At 38.9% G+C, this 6,434-nt stretch overlaps 1 pseudogene; it reads right to left on the reverse strand.

Moving 5' to 3' along the window:
- Positions 1-3,841: 3,841 nt before the first annotated feature.
- Positions 3,842-5,861, reverse strand: LOC142596576 (uncharacterized; annotated as a pseudogene).
- Positions 5,862-6,434: the final 573 nt, after the last annotated feature.

Consider the following 6,434-nt stretch of genomic DNA (forward strand, 5'->3'; position numbering starts at 1 on the left):
CACGTTGCCTACCGTTACGCTTTCCAAGTTCAGGCTGTTTTTTTACCATCAATAAAGTGTTTAATCGATCGTTTGGTGTCATTTCACCTTAATTTAGCCTAAGGGAATCACAGAACCGCCAAAATCCTCCATGGGCAGCCCAGTTTGGATCGTGACACCTGTGCGGAGCTCAGTGCTGTCCCAACCTGCCCAGAATGCAGGGTGGTTATTTTAAGAGTCAGTCACTGCTCTCGCACAGGCACACAGAAGACTGCTTAGTTCCACAAGCTCCTATTTGCACCTTGAGAGCACACTTTGCTGCAAAATACCATACATTTTTACTTACTAAACACTGGCAAATTGATTAAACCTCAAAATAAAAATGGAAGTCACAAATCACCTTCTTCCTGTTAGTAGCAAACTATGTTTTGTCTGTATCTTCTGTTTCATCAACAGTGTAAAAGCAAAGGTACAATGCTGGTAGTTCCACTGATTATGCATACTCAGTCCCACTTACAAAACTGGAAGTCCATGTATGTAGTCTCACTGAAGTCAACACGAGTATTTACATGGAAAAGGATCTAATCCTCCAACCTTAAATAACGAACCTGAGTTTAATGAGATAGCTATTTATTAGCTATTTGCATTAAGCCCCAGTTTAGAAAACTGAACAGAAAGCTCCTTATCCCTACTGCATAAAGGTCCTGCCTGAACTATTTTTTTTATATTGGGAAGGAAAGGCTACATAATTTATCACCTTTTCACTACTCTTGCACATGATGCTAGTGATATGAAAATAACTTTTGCTGTACGAAGTAATGTTTTAGTTGAAAACCAAATGCTACGTTTAACTCGCCTGACTTTAAACTACATTAGGGTCCTCATATAAATAGAAGTAAAGGTTTCTTTTTCAGTTTTCTTCTTCTATCTTATTTCTCATTAAGTAGGTATTCTTTGAGACATTTCAAAAAGGTTTTCTACAAAAACAACAGATGTAAACCACTGATAATTTTCAAAGTTAAAATAAAATACTTCTAGTACAATAAAGGAATAAATAGTTTAAAAAAGCAACAAGTGCACTCACTGGAATCCAACTAAGAGCTTTAAACACATTTCAAAAGCCTCAGGACTGGACCATGAAAGGGGACAGTTAATAAAAATTCATATGAATGATTCTTTATGATTTTTCAGTTCCTTTAGAGAACGTAAGTCTTTTGATTTATGAAAGGAAATCAGAAAAAAATTGTAATATATTCCCATAACATTCAGTTCTATGAACATTTATCAATCCTTGGTTACAATGATGCAAGTTGAATAAACGTTTATAAATAGTACACAAGGTAACTCAGCAAAATATTATTCAAGATCCTAATAATTTGAAAATAATTGTATTAGGTATTAAAACACAAAAAAAGATAAGCAGGAGTAAAGGAAGGAAGTTCAGTATGATTGTTTTGTGATCTGGATAGTGTTAGCATCAAGTAAGTATAGTCCCTGTATACTGCTAAGTGCCCACCTGCAAATAAGAGATGCCATTGCAGCAGTTGTAAAACATTACATGTGGTAGTCTCACATTCATAAAAATCCAAAGCCATCTTTTAAACAAACAGCAGATATTCCAAGAGTCAACAATATTGCTCTCCAAGGATAGCACTGGAGCAGTCTGCAGCTCCAACAGTTTAACATAAATCATTTGTTAATTGAAAATCTTGTGAAGACTTGTTTTGTAAATGATATGTAACTGCATGTCATTTACACTCTTCCTTCAAATATAGCCTAAATTATTTCATTATCCCCATCATAAATATTTCAAATACTTGTTATCATGCACTTTATTTTCTCTTCATTCAAGCAAGTGTTCTCTATACCTGCATTTCTGATTATTCTGTTTAGAGCATAAACAACTTCTTAAAAAAGATAACATTCATATGCCAGATACAAAGAAAACCTGCTATCTTCCATTTATGTATTCCACGGTGATACTAACAGCGTAGAATACTGTGTTAATGTTAGTTCCCTTTCCAAATTTAGAAATATTTTATGTATTCTAACACAAATACCACAATATGGTATTGGTGCTTCTTTATAAAAGTACATTGGAAATTTGTTGCAATTGCCAACAAAAGCATCATCTAAGAAGGTAGTCATCACTTCGCTTTGACTGTGTATTTTAGGTTCTCGAAGAATAAAGTCATTTTAGACCCTTCATCCCCAAAGATCCCAACTTCTACTGGAAATAAATAAAGTAATAATATTTAGGATCAGATGTTCATATACCATTGTGTAAATGGAATTTCATAACATTTACAACTACATATTCTTGTTAAATAATACTATAACCAAAGTTCAGTCTTGTGATTGAGATACGCATATAGAACATGTGCTTAGAAAGTCTTAGAATTTTTTTCTTTTCTTAAGAGGTAGGTCACAAAATTTTACAGCCTCAGAGTTACCCATGCCTCAAACACACCTGTCAGAAAACATTTTTACTCTCCCTCTAAGGACATTGGCTTCCACAAAATCTTCTGGCTATAAAGAAACCAAGGGTCTCAGGAGAGATGAGCATGAAGATCCCATTTTTCAAGTGTGGGAGCTCTGCAGCCACACTTGTCACGAATGCAGGTTTGTGAGGTCTGCTGATTATGTTAATTTATTGTGAATGAGTGACTTGTCACAGTTTGATTTAGTAGCAGTTTAGAAGTTACTTGTGGCAAATCACAGGATTTGATTGTAATATTTTAATAGTACTAAGCCATCAGTGATTAACAAAGTGATTAGACAAAATCGATCAAAACAGTGACTTAGGTACAGCTTCGAAGATGGCAAGGTTCGCTCTATTACTACATGGAAGTGCATAAAGGAAAATTAAGTTACACTGAGTTGGAATGATTCACAGAGAGACTGTGTATGCAGGGGATAAGGGGGATCCTCCTGTTGAGTCATGAGGTTCAGAATAGACCCCCTTGCTTTCTAAACTCCTTTCAGAGAGGAGCCTAGGTGCGGCTGGGCCCACTCTTAGCCTCAGACTTGGTCAACGGTTTATGTGAATAAGGATAATGCAGCAGTATAAGACTCACTTTGAAATTAAATCATACATCTACAGACTACTTAAACTGATTCACACATGCATACACACAGACATGAATACATATATATATATAAAAAAATGTTATGCCTGTTAAAAATTCCCCTCGAGGTCAGTGAAATATTCACGTCGAATGTCCTGGCATTTCTCAGTGGGTGAGGGTTGAGCCTCGAGGAGTGAAGGGTTTCAGCCCAGGCTCCACTGTCAGTCTTTGGTAATGGACCTCCAATTTTAGCAAGCTTTAAGAGTTTGCTAGCTCCGAGAGGCGTCCCGCTCAGAGGGAGGTGCTGGTGCAGCCTGCTGCAGTCCAGGAGAGCTCAAAGGACCTCACTTAGGACTGCTGTTTTATAGGATCGTGAGATGATTGGCTTTAGTCATCATAAATCTCCATCCGAGCCACAATCCGGGTCGGTAATTACTGCTCTGTTTCAAAGCTGTCAGGGGTAACTTATTGTTCTCACTCCCTGCATCAACCATGTAGGAGTTTCTGGTACAATTAAGGGGCACCTAACCGACCAGCTCACTGCACAAGGTTGCGGCCTGGCAGGAATCCCTGAGGTTGTAAAGCGGCTGAAGAGAAAAGGTGGGGGGATGCACCACCACAGTCCACCCCATGACTAAAGTCAATCCATCTCACCCACAGAGTGGCGGTGTGGTCGCCTCTTGCCTCTGTGCCTATAAACAGATTAATGCCATATTCCAATTATAATTTTGAGGGAAATTTTTGGTCGGCTTACTCAATTATCAAGTTTTGGTTAAATGTGGTTAAACAGTTTTTTATATGCGAGGAGGTTTTGGCAACAATGTCAGCTCTCTAGCTATTCTCCACACTCTAACGTATAGAACTATATTCAACAGCAAACACAATACAGTAAAAATGAGTAAGATTACAATAGGATGCAATAGTTGATTCAGAATTCCTGTTGCAGTTGGTGACTATCCGAATAAGGTTTCCCACCAGTGATGTTCCCCATCTTTTTTCACTTGTTCTAGAATATGATGTATCTTTTCTGTGTCATGATGGATGGTAATCAGAGTTTTTTGTCCATTGTTCTGAATTCTTTTCAGCAGTTGATTCAGGTCACTATGTTGCAACAGTTTTTTCACCAATGTGAGATTCATTCCAATGGGGTGAAGTGATAGATTTTGATATGGCATATCTTTAGATTGTAACAATTGGTGGGTTGTGACAGGAGCTGAATAGTTAAAGTCACATCCTATGATTTTGATAAAATTACAAATACAGGTATTTGAGTGATTGTATATATCTATAGTGGTGTTATCTACAGATACAGAGTTACAAAGGGTTCTCATACAAATGCATCCATGTCCAACATATATAAGTACGGTTTCAGGGGTTTCATCGGGATGTATTTCAAAATGACAAACACTTTGTTCAGTGTCAAGACAAATGTCCTAATGGTGTTACTTTCACAAATAAATCCCTGTTGTTCCCATACAACACATAGAATCATAGAATCATAGAATGCTTTGGGTTGGAAGGGGCCTTGAGAGATCATCGAGCCCAACCCCCCTGCAGTGAGCAGGGATTGAACATGTGACCTTGGTGTTATTAGCACCATGCTCTAACCAACTGAGCTAACCCCGCTGGTCATGCATCAACATCAATACTTTGCCATTTATTCCCATTTGTCAGGCCCATACTCCATGTTTTAATGGATAGAGTACAGTTCCATTATGGTTTAACCTCAGGCAATGATTGGGTATATGGTGTATACCAAAGCATTGTGTATTGTTAATACAAAAGCTGTGGCTTTACTGTCAGTAGGGTTATAGGTAAAATTGATTAGACATCACCAGGATTGGAAGTCTCTTTCAAGTTGAGTTGCATTATCCCAGATTACCTTTCGAATTTCAGTGGGCAAGGTGCCCTCATCGCCTTCTCTTATAATTGTTGTTACAGTAGATTGTATCCACCATTGGACTTGAATACAACTAACAGCAAGAGAGAGACTAGTTTGAGCTGTGCCTAGTGCATCCATGATTAGTTGGTGGTCTTTTTCATTGATTCTTTCCTACTTAGGTAGTATGTCAGCTACAAGCCATTGACTAGTTCCCAATGCTGACAGAGAAGACTGTAAGGGGTGTTCTACTTTGTTCAAATCACTTGCTGTTGTGCTTAATTTATTCATGAGTATTTCAGCATCTATACTATTCAAGACTCCCAATCCTGTCCCTAAGACACCGGTTACATCTCTCTTTGGGGAGGTGAGAGTTTGTCCATGTAACCATGCTAACCATCCTGTATAGGATATATTTAGGAACGGTGAGCAGGTAGGTTTAATTGTAGAGCTGTTAACCCACATTGACAGTTCCACTCGTTTGAGGGACCATGATGGGTTAAATAATATTCGCTGTTGTCCAGTATTTTTGATCACATATGGTGAAAAACTTGTGGGGATAGGTTTTTCTTATCCATTACAGTCAGGGCGGATGTTATTGTACTAGGCTCAGTAATGTCTATTTTAAATTTAAAGGACAGTCCCATGCTATGGCGAGCCCAGAGGCAGACTATGAGAACAGGTTGTACTAAGGTAAAATTGTACCAACAGTCCAATCTTTCAGAGGCACAAAGTTTCGTATCCTTTTCTATTGGGTCTGATGTGATATTGTACACAGAAATCTGAGATGCCTTCTCATGAGCAGACCCACTGATCATCCGGAATCCTATTTTAATTTCTTTCCCTGTCGTTCCCCGAAGCTGAGGAACTTTACCATCAGCTTCATCTCTGTCCCAGCTCCATTTGTTTTCCAAGTATACCTCAGTTCCATGCATGACCACGATTAGAAAGGTTTAAATTTCCCATACTAGGGTGTCTTCGCATACTCCCAGTATACTTAACATGAGCTTGAGACCATGGCCATTCTATGGTTCTTTGACCACAGGCTAAGAGGAGTGACGGTGCTAGGGTTTGGAATAGTAGCATGAGCACAGCATTTCCATTCGCTATCCTGTGGGGTGCTGCAAAAGAGAGAGAAAAGAGAGAAAAAAAACCTGTTTTGTCGGGGAGAGTCCAAACACGTTACCCCTTTGTCATGGTTTAGCCCCAGCCAGCAACTAAGCACCACGCAGCCGCTCGCTCACTCCCCCTACCCCGATGGGATGGGGGAGAGAATCGGAGGAGTAAGAGTGAGAAACACTCCTGGGTTGAGATAAGAACAGTTTAATAACTGAAATAAAGTAAAAGAGTAATGATAATAATAACAATATAATAATGCTAATAATAATAATAATAATATACAAAGCAAGTGATGCACAATGCAATTGCTCACCACCTGCCGACCAATACCCAGTCAGTTCCCAAGCAGCGATCGCTGCCCCCTGGCCAACCCCCCCCAGTTTCTATAC

This window comes from Pelecanus crispus, chromosome W (assembly GCF_030463565.1).
Source record: "Pelecanus crispus isolate bPelCri1 chromosome W, bPelCri1.pri, whole genome shotgun sequence".
Lineage (NCBI taxonomy): Eukaryota > Metazoa > Chordata > Aves > Pelecaniformes > Pelecanidae > Pelecanus > Pelecanus crispus.